This window comes from Salvelinus fontinalis, chromosome 1 (assembly GCF_029448725.1).
Source record: "Salvelinus fontinalis isolate EN_2023a chromosome 1, ASM2944872v1, whole genome shotgun sequence".
In the NCBI taxonomy this organism is placed as follows: domain Eukaryota; kingdom Metazoa; phylum Chordata; class Actinopteri; order Salmoniformes; family Salmonidae; genus Salvelinus; species Salvelinus fontinalis.
This window is the reverse complement of record NC_074665.1, coordinates 73,242,552-73,261,718: the sequence shown is the minus strand read 5'-3', so window position 1 is coordinate 73,261,718 and position 19,167 is coordinate 73,242,552. Positions and strand designations below refer to the sequence as shown.

Below are 19,167 nucleotides of genomic sequence, written 5' to 3'. Positions count from 1 at the left end.
GGCTGGCCATGCTTTCCACCTGGCTACCCCTACCCGGGACAACAGCACTGCCCTCCCCTCTGCTACTCGCCCAAGCCTTCCCCATTTCTCTTTCTCCCAAATACAGTCAGCTGATGTTCTTAATGAGCTGCAAAATCTGGACCCTTACAAATCAGCCGGGCTAGATAATCTGGACCCTTTCTTTCTAAAACTATCTGCTGAAATTGTTGCCACCCCTATTACTAGCCTCTTCAACCTCTCTTTCGTGTCGTCTGAGATCCCCAAAGATTGGAAAGCAGCTGCGGTTATCCCCCTCTTCAAAGGGGGGGACACCCTTGACCCTAACTGCTACAGACCTATATCTATCCTACCCTGCCTTTCTAAGGTCTTCGAAAGCCAAGTCAACAAACAGATTACCGACCATTTCGAATCACACCACACCTTCTCCGCTATGCAATCTGGTTTCAGAGCTGGTCATGGGTGCACCTCAGCCACGCTCAAGGTCATAAACGATATCGTAACCGCCATCGATAGGAAACAATACTGTGCAGCCGTATTCATTGACCTGGCCAAGGCTTTTGACTCTGTCAATCACCACATCCTCATTGGCAGACTCGACAGCCTTGGTTTCTCTAATGATTGCCTCGCCTGGTTCACCAACTACTTCTCTGATCGAGTTCAGTGTGTCAAATCGGAGGGTCTGTTGTCCGGGCCTCTGGCAGTCTCTATGGGGGTGCCACAGGGTTCAATTCTTGGACCGACTCTCTTCTCTGTTTACATCAATGATGTCGCTCTTGCTGCTGGTGATTCTCTGATCCACCTCTACGCAGACGACACTATTCTGTATACTTCTGGCCCTTCTTTTGACACTGTGTTAACAACCCTCCAGGCGAGCTTCAATGCCATACAACTCTCCTTCCGTGGCCTCCAACTGCTCTTAAATACAAGTAAAACCAAATGCATGCTCTTCAACCGATCGCTGCCTGCTCCTGCCCGCCTGTCCAACATCACTACTTTGGACGGCTCTGACTTAGAATATGTGGACAACTACAAATACCTAGGTGTCTGGTTAGACTGTAAACTCTCCTTCCAGACCCACATCAAACATCTCCAATCCAAAGTCAAATCTAGAATTGGCTTCCTATTCCGCAACAAAGCATCCTTTACTCATGCTGCCAAACATACCCTTGTAAAACTGACCATCCTACCAATCCTCGACTTCGGTGATGTCATTTACAAAATAGCCTCCAAAACCCTACTCAATAAATTGGATGCAGTCTATCACAGTGCCATCCGTTTTGTCACCAAAGCCCCATATACTACCCACCACTGCGACCTGTACACTCTCGTTGGCTGGCCCTCGCTTCATACTCGTCGCCAAACCCATTGGTTCCAGGTCATCTACAAGACCCTGCTAGGTAAAGTCCCCCCTTATCTCAGCTCGCTGGTCACCATAGCAGCACCTACCCGTAGCACGCGCTCCAGCAGGTATATCTCTCTAGTCACCCCCAAAACCAATTCTTCCTTTGGACGCCTCTCCTTCCAGTTCTCTGCTGCCAATGACTGGAACGAACTACAAAAATCTCTGAAACTGGAAACACCTATCTCCCTCACTAGCTTTAAGCACCAGCTGTCAGAGCAGCTCATAGATTACTGCACCTGTACATAACCCATCTACAATTTAGCCCAAACAACTACCTCTTTACCTACTGTATTTATTTATTAATTTATTTTGCTCCTTTGCACCCCATTATTTCTGTCTCTACTTTGCACTTTCTTCCAATGCAAACCAACCATTCCAGTGTTTTTTTTAGTTTTTATTTTACTTGCTGTGTTGTACTCACTTCGCCTCCATGGCCTTTTTATATTTTTATTTATTTATACATATATCTGTTTGCCTTCACCTCCCTTATCTCACCTCACTTGCTCACATTGTATATAGACTTATTTATTTATTTTTATTTTTTTTCACTGTATTATTGACTATATGTTTGTTTTTACTCCATGTGTAACTATGTGTTGTTGTATGTGTCGAACTGCTTTGCTTTATCTTGGCCAGGTCGCAATTGTAAATGAGAACGTGTTCTCAATTTGCCTACCTGGTTAAATAAAGGTTAAATAAATAAATAAATAAATAAATAAAAAATATGAAAGCTTCTTTTAGTAATAATTCTTGATCACGTTACATTTAACAACTTTAGATTCTACAGAGCAATGCCAGTAAGATGCTAGCGCAAAGGAGCCAAATAATCACCTGTTAATTGCACTTAACTAGCGCGTTCACTATCTACTTCCTGTCGCAAGGCATTCTGGAACTTGCAGTCAAAAGCGTAATTCAATACTAACCAATACAATTACATATGTAAATAACTGTAAAGAAATATCTTTAGATACAGCTCAATTAATTAACTTAAACATTAACTCTGTAACACATTAAAGTTACAACACCCATCCCCTGTTGTCCCCACTTGATCCAAGATGTCAGCCATTGTTCCTGTACCCAAGAAAGGGACAGTCATTTAGTTCAATTACCATCGTCCCCGTAGCACTCACTTCTGTCATCAGGAAGTGCTTTGAGAGGCTAGTTAAGGACCACATCACCTCCACCTAACCCGACAACCTAGATCCACTATACTTTGCATACCGCCCCAACAGGTCCATGGACGACGCAATATCCATTGCTCTGCACACTGCCCTATCCCAACTGGACAAGATAAATACCTAAGTAAGAATTCTGTTCATCAACTACAGCTCAGCCTTCAACACCAAAGTGGCCTACAAGCTCATCATAAAGCTCAGGGCCCTGGGTCTGAACCCCGCCCTGTGCAACTGGGTCCTGGACATCCTGATGGGCCGACCCAAGTGTTGAAGGTAGGCATCAACACCTCCGCCATGCTGATCCTCAACACGGGGGCCCAACAGGGCCCCCCCCCCCACCCCCCCCCCCCCCACCCCCCCCCCCCCCGTAGTCTCACGCATGTCTCCAACTCATTCATCAAGTTTGCTGACGACACAACAGTCATAGGCCTGGTTACCAACAATGACAAGACAGCCTACAGGAAGGAGGTGAGAGCTCTGGTGGAGTGGTGCCAGGAAAATAACCTCTCCCTCAAAGTCAACAAAACGAAGGAGCTGATTGTGGATTACAGGAGACGGTAGAGAGAGCCCATCCACATCGACGGGGCCACAGTGGAGAGGGTCAAACGCCTCAAGTTCCTCGGCATGCACATCACTGAAGACCTGAAATGGTCACTTCACACAGACAGCATGGTGAAGAAGGCACAACAGCACCTCTTCAACCTCAGGAGGCTGAAGAAATTGGGCTTAGCCCCCCTCACAAACTTCCAAAGAGCCCCATTGAGAGCATCCTGTTGGGCTGTTTCACTTCCTGGTACGGCAATTGCACCATTCTCAACTGCAGGGTGAGGGTGGTGTGGTCAGCCCAACGCATCATCGGGGGCCCACTGCCTGCCCTCCAAGATATCTACAGCACCCGGTGTCACAGAAAGGCCAAGAAGATCATCAAAAACCTCAGCCACCCGAGCCACTGCCTGATCACCCCACTACCATCTAGAAGGAGACAGTACCTGTGCATCAAAGTTGGGACAGAGAGACTGGGAAAAACAGCTTCTATCTCCAGGCCATCAGACTGTTAAACAGTCACCACTAGCGGGCCTCCACCCAGTACCCTGCCCTGAACTTTAGTCACTGTTACTAGCCGGCTACCACCCGGTACTCTACCCTGCACCTTAGAGACTGCTGCCCTAAGTACACTGCCTTCAGATAGTATTCATACCCTTTCATTTATTCCTGATTTTGGTGTGCTACTGCCTGAAGTCAACATGGATTCAATTGTTTTTTCCCCAAGTGAAAACATGTTTTTAGAATTTGTTTCGCAAATGAATTGAAAATGAAATAGAGAAATATTTCATTTACATAAATATTCACACCCCTGAGTGAATACTTTGTAGAAGCACCTATGACAGAGATTACAGCTGTAAATCTATCTGACAGAGATTACAGCTGTAAATCTATCTGTTAAATAAAGGTAAAAACAAAAAACTAAAAGTCTTGAGCTTTCCACACATGGTTTGTACAATATTTGCCCATTATTCTTTTAAAAATGCTTCAAGCTCTGTCAAATTGGTTGTTGATCATTGCTAGACAACCATTTTCATGTCTTGCCATAGATTTTCAAGGAGATTTAAGTCAAAAATGTAACTTGGCCACTTAGGAACATTCACTGTCTTCTTGGTAAACAACTCCAGTGTAGATTTGGCCGTCTGTTTTAGGTTATTGTCTTGCTGAAAGGTGAATTCCTCTCCCAGTGTCTGGTGGAAAGCAGACTGAACCAGGTTTTCTTCTAGGATTTTTCCTGTGCTTAGCTCCATCTGTTTCATTTGTATCCTGAAAAACTCCCCAGTCCTTAACGATTACAAGCATACCCATAACATGACACAGCCTCCACTATACTTGAAAATATGGATCGTGGTACTCAGTTATGTGTTGTATTGGATTTGCCCCAAACATAACACTTTGTATTCAGGACCTAAAGTTAATTGCTTTGCCACAGTTTTTGCAGTATTACTTTAGTGCCTTGTTGCAAACAGGATGTATGTTTTGGAATATTTGTATTCTGTACAGGCTTCCTTGTTTTCACTATATTATTTAGATATATTTTGTGGAGTAACAATGTTGTTGATCCGTCCTCAGTTTTTTCATATCACAGCCATTCAACTCTGTAACTGTTTTAAAGTCACCATTGGCCTCATGGTGTGGTTTTGTTCCTCTCCGGCAACTGAGTTAGGAAGGACGCCTGTATCTTTGTAGTGACTGGGTGTATTGAAACACCATCCAAAGTGTAATAATAGCTTCACCATGCTAAAAGGGATATTCAATGTCTGCGTTTTAAAAATGTTACCCATCAATCAATAGGTGCCCTTCTTTGCGAGGCATTGGAAAACCTCCCTGGTTTTTGTGGTTGAATCTGTGTATGAAATGTACTGCTCGGCTGAGGGACCTTACATAATTGTATGTGTTGGGTACAGACTTGAGATATTCATTGAAAAATCATGTTCAACACTATTATTGCACACAGAGTCCATGCAGCTTATTATGTGTATTTTTACTCCTGAACTTTAGGCTTGCCACAACAAAGGTGTTGAATAGTTATTGACTCAAGACATTTCAGATTTTCATTTAATAATTTGTAAACATTTCGAAAAACATAATTCCACTTTGACATGATGGTGTATTGTGTGTAGGCCAGTGACAAAAATCTAGTTTGAATCCATTTTAAATTCAGGCTGTAACACAACAAAATGTGGAAATAATAAAGGGGTGTGAATACTTTCTGAAGGCACTGTACACAGACTAATTGGTCACTGGTCACTTTAATGAGGTTTACATACTCTTTTACCCACTTTATATGTATATTTTGTATTCTAGTCATGGCTCGTTCTATAAAACTACTGTTGTACACACATTATCTATTCATATACTGACCATGTCTATACACACCATCATACTCTCTATTGTGTATATATATTTATATTCCGGACTCTGATATTGCTCGTTTTGATGTTTCTTAATTTTTTTGTTTTTACTTTTTGGATAATGTGCGTATTGTTTTGTATAGCTAGGTATTATTACTGCACTATTGGAGTTAGAAACACAAGCATTTGGCTGCATCTGTGATAACATCTGCAAATCTGTGCACGCGACCAGCAAACGTTGATTTTATTTAGTACTGCTTTATTAAATTCAGTACAGAAACTTATATTTTTTTTGGTTGGGGCGTTTTATCTTAACATTGTTTCTAGTAAATCCTATTTGTCACGTTCTGTCCACCTGAACCAGTGGAGACTCCTCAGAGGAGGAAGGGGAGTACCATGCTACTCAGTGAATTTCAGCAAAATAAAAATAGTGAAACATTAGAAAAGGTCATCCTTTATAGATAAAACTATACTAAATATATTCACTTCACCAAATAATTTATTAAAACACACGGTTTTGCAATGAAGGTCTACAGCAACCTCAGCAGCACTCAGTAGGGTAGCACCATGGGGTGCTAGAATATTTCCGTCCTCCTCTGGTTACATTGACTTCAGTACAAAACCTAGGAGGCTCATGGTTCTCATCCGCCTTCCATAGACTTACACAGTAATTATGACGACTTCCGGAGGATGTCCTCAGCATGAACTGACATCTTGTCCACCCAATCAAAGGATCAGAGATTGAATCTAATACTGAAAGCATAAGCTACAGCTAGCTAGCACTGCAGTGCATAAAATGTGGTGAGTACTTCACTCAAAGAGAGAGAAAGTCAGTAGTTGAACAGTTTAACAAATTCATTTATTCAAAAATTAAGGAGAAGAAGCAGAGAGAGCGAGCTAGCTATATTTAATTGTATTTGTTTTTCACTTTCACTGACTTAGCTAGCTAATGTAGCTAGCTAATTTAGCCTTCTCAAACTCCCGGCTCAAACAGAGAGGAATGCTATTTATGTTAGCTAGTTGGCTAAGGCTATCCAACACTGGAACTCTTCCAATTCAAGGTAAGCTTTCAGGTAAGCTTTCGGTTGTATTAATGTATTGCCACCAGGCGAAGGTAAGGCCAGACCGGAAACAGATGAGAAACCGCTTGCTGCCCTAGATCCAGAGGTTTCGGCGCCTTTTTCCAGGGGGGCTTCCGATTCAAGTTTGGAAACGGAGGTACCTGTGCCTTCTGTCTCCCTCTCTGGTGGCTTCTACCTCGGGTTCAGATCCCCAGAACTCCCCCCTCATCGGACCATGAGCCTGTCTAAGTCTCCAGCCCATTCATCAAGCATGATGGATACTACAGCTGACTCGGGTCCATCGGGCCCCACCGCCCTTCGGTCCTTTAGGGATTTGTGAAACCACTCGAGACTAAATAATGGCTGGACCTCCTCGGCCATTACACAAGCTGTTGTCATCAGCAGCTCTATGGTGAGAAACATCTCGGTTCCCAGGGCAAAACCCCTGTGCTACCCAGGAGCACGAATACAGGACATTACAAGGCTGCTTCCGACTGTTCTGAGACAGCTGCCGGGAGCTGACGCTGTCGTAGTCCATGTGGGCTTAAACGACATTAGGAGGACTAGCTTGGAACTGCTGAAAATGTATTTTAAAGAACTGATTCAAGTTCTGAAAGATTCCAAAAAGTGGCCAATTATTTCAGGTCCTGTACCATTGTTGGGCCGTGGGTGTAAAAGATTCAGCAGGCTAGTGACATTACACTCCTGGCTAAAAGATTACTAGCTCTGTTGGAATAACTTTTACAGATAACTTTGACACCTTCTGGAAACAGAAGATAATGGAGTCCATCCAAATCATCGTGGCTCCTGGACTCTGTCCACACATTTCAAGGCGGAGTTGAGACAATGATTTATCAATGATACAAGCCCAGCTCAGATAATCCCTACCACTGTGTCGCTGAATTGTAGTGATGCTGCAGTAAATGTACATTATCCCAGGAGCATTGGAAGTCACAATGTAAGTGACCTAATTTATGTCCCTCTAACTCCCTGAATGCATCTGTCGACCCTACAGCCATTGTATACAGCATTTATGTGCCTATGAACCACAGTATTACTGTTAACACTGGGGCGGTGTGCCCTAGTTGGAAGCACTATCAGCTCAAACATAAATAACATTGTCATGTCTACTTCTGATAAGCCTCCCAGTAAAGCAATAAAAACAATCAAGCATCCCAGAAAAGTGCAAAAAATAGCCCACATTAACATATGTAGCCTAAGAAACAAGGTTCAAGAAATCAATAACTTGCTAGTAACAAATTACATTCATATTCTGACTATCTCTGAAACTGACTTAGATAATACCTTTGATGATACACTGGTAGCAATACATGGATATAACATCTACTGAAAAGACAGAAATGGCAATGGGGGCGGTGTTGCTGCCTATTTCCTGTAAAGCTTAAAGAGGATCTCATGTTAAATACTGTTGAAGTAATATGGCTACAGGTTCACCTGTCTCACCTAAAGCCCATTATTGTGGGAAGCTGCTACAGACCACCAAGTGGCACCAGTCAGTATGTAGATAATATATGTGAAATGCTTGATATCAACAGAGTGGTATATTTTCTGTGTGACCTTAATATTGACTGGCTTTCATTAAGCTGCCCACTCAAGAAAAAGCTTCAAACTGTGACCAGTGCATGCAACCTGGTTCAGGTAATCAGTTAACTTACCAGGGTATTTACAAACAGCAAAGGAATGAAATCATCAACATGTATTGATCAACACATCTTTACTAATGCTGCAGAAATCTTCTCTAAAGCAGTATCCAAATCCATCGGATGTAGTGATCACAATATAGTAGCCAAATCTAGGAAAACCAAGGTTACAAAGGCTGTGCCTAATATAGTGTATAATAGGTCATACAATACGTTTTGTAGTGATTCATATGTTGATGATGTAAAGACTATTTTCTGGTCTGTGGTGTGTAATGAGGAGCAACCAGATGCTGCACTTGACACATTTATGAAATTGCTTATTCCAGTTACTAATACACATCCCAGATGATTGATGAGGAGATGAAAAATTTTATGGTTGAGGCAAAATGAATGAGGGGAAAGGAATGGCAAATAAGTCTGTCTGCATGACCGATTGGCAAACGTACTGCAAATTGAGAAATCATGTGACAAAACTTTAAAAAAATATATAAAATATTCTATGAAATTAAGATAAATGATATAAAGTATGAAAGTAAAAAGCTTTGGAGCACCTTAAATTCAATTTAGGGAAAAAAGGCAAACTCAGCTCCATCGTTCATTGAAACAGATTCATCACAAAACCCACTGATATTGCCTACTTTAATGATTTTTTTTATCGGCAAGATTAGCAATCTTAGGTATGACATGCCGGCAGCAAATGCCGACACTACACATCCAAATATAACTGACCAAATTATAAAAGACAAGCATTGTCATTTTTATTTCTAAAAAGTGAGTGTGGAAGAGTTGAAAAAATTGACAAGTAACCTGGGTCTGACAAACTGGATGCAAAATTACTGAGGATAATAGTGGACGTTATTGTCACTCCTATTTGCCATATCTTCAATTTAAGCCTAGAAGAAAGTGTGTGCCCTCAGACCTGGAGGGAAGCAAAAGTCATTCCACTACAGAAGAATTGTAAAGCCCCTTTTTACTGGCTGAAATAGCTGACCAATCAGCTTGTTACCAACCCTTTGTAAACATTTGGAAAGTGGTGTTTGACCAGATACAATGATATTTTAAAACAAACAAATTGACAACAGACTTCCAGCACGCTTATAGGGAAGGACATTCATCATGCACGACACTTACATCAATGGTTAGATGAGGCGGATGCTATGCTACATGACTGTTTTGCTAGCACAGACTGGAATATGTTCCAGGATTCATCCAATGGCATTGAGGAGTATACCACCTCAGTCACCGGCTTCATCAATAAGTACAGTCACTGTCATCCCCACAGTGACCGTACGTACATATCCCAACCAGAAGCCATGGATTACAGGCAACACCCGCATTGAGCTAAAAGCTAGAGCTGCTGATTTCGTGGAGCGGGACACTAATCCAAATCCACTACGCCCTCAGACAAACCATCAAATAGGCAAAGCGTGAATACAGGATTAAGATTGAATCCTACTACACCGGCTCTGACGCTCGTTGGATGTGGCAGTGTTTGAAAACTATTACGGACTACAAAGGGAAACCCAGCTGTGAACTTCCTAGTGACGCAAGCCTACCAGACGAGTTAAATGCCTTTTATGCTCACTTCGAGGCAAGCAACACTGAAGCATGCATGAGCATCAGCTGTTCCGGATGACTGTGTGATCATGCTCTCCGTAGCCGATGTGAGCCAGACCTTTAAACACGTCAACATTCACAAACCCGCGGGGCCAGACCGATTTAACAGGACGTATACTCAAAGCATGTGAGGACCAATTGGCATGTGTCTTCACAGACATTTTCAACCTCTCCCTGTCCGAGTCTGTAATACATGTTTCAAACATACCACCGTAGTCCCTGTGCCTAAGAAAGCGAAGGTAACATGCCTAAATTACCACGTTGGTTGCCATGCAATGCTTTGAAAGGCTGGTCATGGCTCACATCAACACCATCATCCCGGAAACCCTAGACCCACTCCAATTTGCATACTGCCCCAACAGATCCACAGACGACTCAATCTCAATCGCACCCCACACTGCCATTTCCCACCTGGACAAAAGGAACACTGTGAGAATGCTGTTCATTGACTACAGCTCAGCGTTCAATACCATAGCTGAGCTAAGGACTCTGGGACTAAACACCTCCCTCTGCAACTGGATCCTGGACTTCCTGACGGGCCGCTCCCAGGTGGTAAGGGTAGGCCGCAACACATCTGCCACGCTGATCCTCAACACTGGGGCCCCTCAGGGGTGCGTGCTTAGTCCCCTCTTGTACGACACAACAGTGGTAGGCCTGATCACGACAACGATGAGACAGCCTATAGGGAGGAGGTCAGAGACCTGGCAGTGTGGTGCCAGGACAACAACCTCTCCCTCAATGTGAGAAAGCCAAAGGAGCTGATTGTGGAGTACAGGAAAAAGCGGGCCGTCAGACCCCAAATAACATCGACGGGGCTGTAGTGGAGCGGGTTAATAGGATCAAGTTCCTTGGTGTCCACATCACCAATGAACTATCATGGTCCAAACACACCGAGACAGTCCTGAAGAGGGCACGACAACACCTTTTCCCCCTCCAGAAGACTAGTAGACTAGACTAGAGGGTAGTGCATACGGCACAGTACATCACCGGGGCCAAGCTTCCTGCCATCCAGGACATATACACTAGGCGGTGTCAGAGGAAGGCCCAAAAAATTGTCAAAGACTCCAGTCACCCAAGTCATAGACTGTTCTCTCTGCTACCGCACGGCAAGCAGTACCAGAGCGCCATGTCTAGGACCCAAAGGCTCCTTAACAGCATCTACCCCCAAGCCATAAGACTGCTGAACAACTAATCAAATGGCCACCAGGACTATTTACATTGACACCCCACCCCTTCCATTTGTTTTTACACTGCTGCTACGCGCTGTCTATTATCTATGCATAGTCACTTTACTCATACCTACATGTACAAATTATCTCGACTAACCTGTACCCTCACACATTGACTCGGTACTGGTACCCCCTGTATATAGCCTCGTTATTGTTATTTTATTGTATTACTTTTTATAATTTTTTACTTTTGTTTATTTTGTAAATATTTGATTAAGGGCTTGTAAGTAAGCATTTCATGGCAAGGTCTACCTAAACTACTAGCACACAGCTTGGACACCCTTGCATACCCACAAGATATGCCACTAGAGAGCTTTTCACAATCAAATCAAATTTCAGACATAGAATGCAACACAATGTGCCTCACAGGAAAAAACAAATAAAAACGAAACTTCTAAAAAGCACCCTAAGGAAAAGTAAAAATATCTGTTTTAAAAATGTCATCAGTTTCGACCTCCTCAGGTTTTTTTGCATCTATTCCAGAGGCTGGGGGCATAGAGGCTTCTTCTCCATGCCTCTTGGTCCTAGGCTTTGGGATAGTTAAAAGGACAGTGCCAGAGGACCTGAGGGACCTACTGGGTACATAACCTAAAAGCATGTCTGACATGTATTGGGGTGCACAATCATGGACTGATTTAAAAACCAATAGAAGAATCTTAAAATGTATTCTAAAAGTAACAGGTAGCCAGTGCAGAGACCGGTGTAATGTGTGCTCTCCGTCTGCTCTTGATCAGTTCCCGTGCAGCATCATTCTGTATATTTTGCAGTTGACCAATGGCTTTCTTGGTTAGACCAGACAGGAGAGAATTTGTATTTTGTATTTATTATGGATCCCCACTCTTCCTGTGGTCCAGCAAAATTAAGGCAGTTTATACAATTTTAAAACATTACAATATATTCACAGATTTCACAACACACTGTATGCCCTCAGGCACCTACTCCAACACTACCACATATCTACAGTACAAAATCCATGTGTGTGTGTGTGTGTGTGTGTATATATATATATATATATATATATATATATATATATATATATATATATATATATATATATGTGGCTGTGCCTATGTTTGTGTTGCTTCACAGTCCTGCTGTTCTATAAAGTTTTTTTAATCTGTTTAAAAAAAAATCTAATTTTACTGCTTGCATCAGTTACTTGATGTGGAATAGAGTTCCTTGTAGTCATGGCTCTCTGTAGTACTTTGCGCCTCCCATAGTCTGTTCTGGACTTGGGGACTGTGAAGAGCTCTCTGTGTACATCCAAGGGCCATCCGTGCTGCCCTGTTCTGAGCCAAGTCCTTTTTTTGTGGCTCCTGACCACACGACTGAACAGTAGTCAAGGTGCGACAAATCTAGGGCTTGTAGGACCTGCCTTGTTGATAGTGTTGTTAAAAAGGTAGAGCAGCGCGTTATTATGAACATACTTCTCCCCATCTTAACTACTGTTGTATCAAATATATAGTATTGAGTCATCCGCATACATAGACACTCTGGCTTTACTCAAAACCAGTGGCATATCATTAGTAAAGATAGAAAAAAGTAATGGGCCTAGACAGCTGCCCAGGGGAATTCCTGATTCTACCTGGATTATGTTGGAGAGGCTTCCATTAAAAAACACCCTCTGTGTTCTGTTAGACAGGTAACTCTTTATCAACAATATAACAAGGGGTGTAAAGCCATAACACATGTGTTTTTCCAGCAGCAGACTATGATCGATAATGTCAAAAGTATTTGGGCCAGTAAAGGGGTCTTTACAGTAGTCAAGCCTGCTTGTAATAAAAACATGGATGAATCTCTGTATCAGCCTGGGAGAGAAATGGCCGCACCATGGCAATGATGCTACGAGTAGTAAAAAGTTATTTTGGTCATATTCCTAATGTGTGATTCGAAATTGAGTTCAGAATCTAAACTATCACCTAGGTTTTTTACCTGGTGTTTTATCTTTATTGCCTGTGACTTAAAATGTGCGGCCAGATTCTCTCTCTGTGCTTTGGCTCTAACAATAAGTACCTCGGTCTTATCTTGATTTAAGCTGGAGGAAGTTGTGAGCTATCCAAGTATTTAAATCACTAATACAGTCTAATAATTTATCTGTGGAGCTAAAATCCTCTGGTGACACAGAAATGTACAGTTGTGTATCGCCTGTGTAGCAGTGAAAATCAATGCTGTGCTTTCTGATAACGCTGCCAAGGGGTAAGTTTGGACACACCTACTCATTCCAGGGTTTTTCTTTATTTTTACTATTTTCTACATTGTAGAATAATAGTGAAGACCTCAAAACTATGAAATAATATGAATGGAATCATGTAGTAACCAAAAAAGTGTTAAACAAATCAAAATATGTTTTATATTTGAGATTCTTCAAAGTAGCCACCCTTTGCCTTGATGACAGCTTTGCACACTCTCTTCTCATTCTCTGGAGCACTACCAGACACTGTCTCTCAATCTCTAAAACAGTTTGATGTTGTTGGGACTGGAGCACTACCAGACACTGTCTCTCAGTCTCTAAAACAGTTTGATGTTGTTGGGACTGGAGCACTACCAGACACTGTCTCTCAGTCTCTAAAACAGTTTGATGTTGTTGGGACTGGAGCACTACCAGACACTGTCTCTCAGTCTCTAAAACAGTTTGATGTTGTTGGGACTGGAGCACTACCAGACACTGTCTCTCAGTCTCTAAAACAGTTTGATGTTGTTGGGACTGGAGCACTACCAGACACTGTCTCTAAAACAGTTTGATGTTGTTGGGACTGGAGAAAGTTGATGTCATTTTCAAAACAGACTATGGGAGGTGCTCAGTACTACATAGGGTCATGGCTACATGGAACTCTATTCCATATCAGGTAACTGATGCAAGTAGCAGAATCAGATAAAAAAACAGATAAAAATACAACTTTTGGAACTGCGGAGACTGTGAAGACACACACACACACACACACACACACACACACACACACACACACACACACACACACACACACACACACACACACACACACACACACACACACACACACACACACGCACAGGCAAAGACAGGCAAAGACACTCACACACACACACACACACACACAGGCAAAGACACACACACACACACACACACACACACACACACACACACACACACACACACACACACACACACACACAGGCAAAGACACACACAGGCAAAGACACACACATACACATGATAAGACACACACTCTACCGTACACATGGATTTTGTATTGTAGGTATGTGGTAGTAGAGTAATGGCCTGAGGGAACACACTTAATGTGTTGTGAAAAGTATTTTGAAATGTAATGTCATGTAATATTGTATATAACTGCCTTAATGTTGCTGGACCCCATGAAGAGTAGCTGCTGCCTTGACAAAATACCAGGGCCAGCCAGTGTAACTGTTAAACTGGTTGCTGTACACTGTACGGTGTGATTGTAGCAGGTTTACTAACACCTTAGTTCTATTAGCTATGTTGACTATGACATTAATATGGTGACAACGATGTAAGCTATGTAGCGGTTATGGTATAAAGGTTTGGCGTGGAAATTATATATATTTTTGCCTCGTCACAGACAGCTGTTTTGTGGTGGACTGAAGTCCACACGCGAAGGGAGAAGGTGAGAGGAGGAGAGGGTGTAGATCCGAGAAGGAATTATACAACGAGGAAAGTGATGATGCTGTTTGTATGTGGCTGCTATGAAAATAAACTGTGTGTGCAGGTGAAAAACTTTTCTTGAATGGAAGCAAACAAAATGAAGTGTGGATAAGCCTACCTGAATTTGTTCAATAGAAAATCTCGTTTGCAACTGTTTGGACTAATGATTACACCCTAGATCAGCGAGATGCCGGCAGGATTATGCAAGGCGGTATTGAATGTGTCACTGTTTGTCACCTTGATTACTCCAATTTGTCTCTCTACCTGTGGCACCTAGGTTATAAACTTACATTCGTAGACTAGTAGCAACCTCATGATGGGTATAGGGAAAATTCAAGTATCATATAGTAGCCTAAACCTATCCATGTTACATTGAACTGGGTGAATGGAATATGAATGAGTTGACCAAAATGCTGTAATAGAAATAAGGCCATGCTCATAAATGTTTTAAATAAATCGTCCTCCCTAATCTTAAACAGCACAGACTGCCACTGATCTGAACATTCTATCGCCCGGTTCAGGGAAGAGCACAGCTGCTTTGCTGTGGCAAAGTAATCAACACAAATGAGTTACAAACGAGGTAGGACAGGCGCACACGCACACTTACACACACACAATATCACACACTCACACTAGCTATCCCAGCTACTGCAGCAGTAAAGTTCCAGATAATGTCACATGGTTTCCAAGGAGCCAGAAAGTGAGTGAGGCGTGGACCTTGCCCATTGTGACACTCTCAGGCTGCGTCTGAAATGGCACCCTATTCCCTATGTAGTGCATTCTTTTGAACAGGGCCTCATGGGCTTTAGCCAAAAGCAGTGTGCACTATAGGGAGTATGGTGCTGTTTGGGACGTAGCTTCAGTCTCTGCCCAAACAGACTGATGGGAAACTCAAGCTGTAGAGAACAAAGCGGACTTGATCCACGGGGATGGATGTCTCTGTTCTGTTCTGGTCCTCAGGCACATCCCTCTTTTCTTTCACTCTTCTGCTGGCTGGGGGAAAAGGAAGGGGGTGAGACTCCGTACTGTAAGCCTGGGATCTCTCTCTCTCAGTCTCTCTCTGGACTCTCTTTTCGTCTCTCTGTCTCTCTCTCTCTCTCTCTCTCTGTCTCTCTCTCTGTCTCTCTCTCTCTCTCTCTCTCTCTCTCTGCTTAGTTTTAATCAAACCACAGTCTCCTATAGCTAGTGGGAACGTTGCCATAGAGGGATTGATATAGTGCTCTTGCTGGGATGTGGGTAAATAGAACCGTTTGTCACCCTGGCTGGCTCTTTTTGACTTGAGTAGTAGGTAGGCCTTACATCATGGCCAGAAGTTCCTAAGAAAAACTGTTCTATCAGCTGTTCTCTTCCATCCTGGAGCCAAGTAGAAGTTAATGAATGTGCTAAGGCTTTGTGTTGTGCTGGGTGACAGGCCAGGGGGTTATGGATGTTTGTGGCTTTAAAGGGGCAATCTGCAATTGGTATATAATTTTTTAACTTAAATGAATGATATGAAGTTCTATTATTATTATTATTATTATTATTATTATTATTCAACAAAAAAATGTAGGGGGTAGATCAGCTTTAATATTGCAGATTGTGGCTTCTATAAATGTAATTGTCTGCATCAAGTATTCAGACCCCTTGACCTTTTCCACATTTTGTTACGTTACAGCCTTATTCTAAAATTGAATAAATCGTTTTTTTCCTTATCAATCTACACACAATACCCCATAATGACAAAGCAAAAACAGGTTTGTAGAAATGCTTGCAAATGTATAAATATTTAAAAACTGAAATGTCACATTTGCATAAGTATTCAGACCCTTTACTTTGTTGATGCACCTTTGGCAGCGATTACAGCATAGAGGCTGTGTAGAGGCTGTGTGCTTAGTGTCATTGTCCTGTTAGACTGGGGCGAAGGTTCACCTTCCGAAGTCCTAACCTGCTCCAGAGCGCTTTTCATCAAGAATCTCTCTGTACTTTGCTCCATTCATCTTTCCCTTGATCCTGACTAGTCTCCCAGTCCCTCCTGCTGAAAAACATCCCCACAACATGTTGGCATGATGCCAGGTTGCCTCCAGACGTGACACTTGGTATTCAGGCCAAAGAGTTCAATCTTGGTTTCATCAGACCAGAGAATCTTGTTTCTCATGGTCTGAGAGTCTTTAGGTGCCTTTTGGCAAACTCCAAGCGGGCTGTCATGTGTCTTTTACCAAGGACGGGCTTCCGTCTGGCCACTCTACCATGAAGGCCTGCTTTGGTGGAGTGCTGCAGAGATGGTTGTCCTTCTGGAAGGTTCTCCCATCTTCAGAGAGGAACTCTGGTGCTCTGTCAGAGTGATCATCAGGTTCTTGGTCACCTCCGTAACCAAGGCCCTTCTCCCCCGACTGCTCAGTTTGGCCGGGCGGCCAGCTCTAGGAAGAGTCTTGGTGGTTCCAAACTTCTTCCATTTAAGAATGATGGAGACCACTGTGGTCTTGCTGCAGACATTCTTTTGGTACACTTCCCCAGGTCTGTGCCTCGACACAATCCTGTCTCGACCTCATGGCTTGGTTTTTGCTCTGACATGCACTGTCAACTGTGGGACCTTATATTGATAGACAAGTATGTGCCTTTCCAAGTCATGTCAAATTAATTGAATTTACCACAGGTGGACTCCAATCAAGTTGTAGAAACATCTCATGGATGATCAATGGAAACAGGATGCACCTGAGCTCAATTTCGAGTCTCATAGTAAAGGGTCTGAATACTTATGTAAATAAAGTATTTCTGTTTTTTACAATGGGGTATTTTGTGTAGATTGCCGAGTAACATTTTTTATTTAATCAATTTTAGAATAAGGCTGTAATGTAACAAAATGTGGGAAAAGTCAAGGGGTCTGAACACTTTCCGACTCCTTGACTTTTTTTGTAAATATAGTTATTTTTTAAAGGGGCAATATGTAACTTTTTGGTGACCAAATTCACATAGAAATGGGAGTTAAGGATCTGTCATTTTCATTGAAAGCAAGTTTAAGAAGTGGTATAGCTATTTTATGTGCGCTATCTCTGCTTCCCGTTCTTAAGGTTCGTTTTTGGTCTTTTACTTTTGGTTTTGTACACTAGCTTCAAACAGCTGAAAATACAATATTTTGCTTATGTGAAATATATTCTCCAGCAGTTTAGATAGTATAGTGTAGAGAATCATTGTACCATCTTATTTTGTCACATAAACTGAAATTAGGCAAACTATTTGAGTTTCAGAAACCAGGAAATAGCGGAGCGGTTTCTGCATTCCTTCTTTATAATTGGAGTAAATGGACAACAATACTTCTACTTCCAGCCTATACATACTATTTCCATTCTACGGACACAGTATATTTTACATTGTTTATCTTGTTTTTGTTATTTTTAGTCTAACCCTTCAGATACTCTCAACCCCTCTCATCCATCTCTGAACACCATCCATGCCATATATTTCTCAACCGTGCTGTGATGTTTCACAAAAACTTTGAACCTTTCTATTCTCATAGCTTCTACAGATTTTGCTAAGAGTATTATTCTATTATTGATCGATTGACTTGGACTTTTCAAATCACCCAGCAGTGCTATTTGCAGAGTTAACTCCAGATAGATGTTGCAATTCTTCAGCCATTCCTGAACCGGTGACCAAAAACAAGCAGTACCAAAACAAGTGATCTAATGATTCTGTCTCTTCAATTTTTATTAGTCATATACACACGATGTATGTGGAGTACATAATGCAACGAAATGCTTTCTTGCAAGTTCACCTCAAGACAATGCAACAACAATAGATAAGTAATTAAGTGAATATAATATCATGCATTTAAGTGCAAAAATGTATGCACCAAGAATATAACTTATTAATGCCTCATTAGCTTAGTTAAACTGTCGTACCCCATCAGAACCCAAAATATAAGCATGCTCCATTGTTTGGAAACAATGTCATTGTAAACAAACACTGTATAACCTCCAACCTCCAAGTCCGTGGTCCCACCTTGCATCCATAGCTCTATTCATTTGAGAGTGGTTACATTTCTCCTATCCCTCAGCTGTTTACCCAAACAGTGGTGGGGTGTCCACTTTGTTGTTGTTTGAACTGCAGATTGTCCCTTCAACAGACTTGTGTGTCATCTTGATGTCGATGGGGTATGCTCCAGAAGGAGTAAAGGGCCTAACTAAGGAAGTTGGCTGTAAGACTGAGCGCCTGATGCTGTGAGCAATGTTGGGAAGATTCTCATGGCAGGAATTTCAAGATACTCAAGATACAGGTTTAGATGTGCAGGTAAAATAAGTGATTGTCCCAACAATAAATAGCCTATCAACAACGTGGTGCAAAGGGTTCATGTTCAATCGTCTTCAAAAGCATACATCGGCTTTTGTCATGATTGTTGATAAAATAATGCCTAGAATTTTGTGATTCATTAATAATGAATTGCATCTATAAAGAAATGTTCTCATATTGAAGGAGAAGCTTTAGTTGTAG

The 19,167-nt window shown here is 42.1% G+C and overlaps 1 protein-coding gene across 3 annotated transcripts in view; it reads left to right on the top strand.

Annotated features, from left to right (window-relative positions):
* The window catches only part of LOC129861307 (disks large homolog 5-like), a 110,930-nt gene that overhangs the window by 29,399 nt on the left and 62,364 nt on the right, over positions 1-19,167 (top strand). The window lies entirely within an intron of this gene.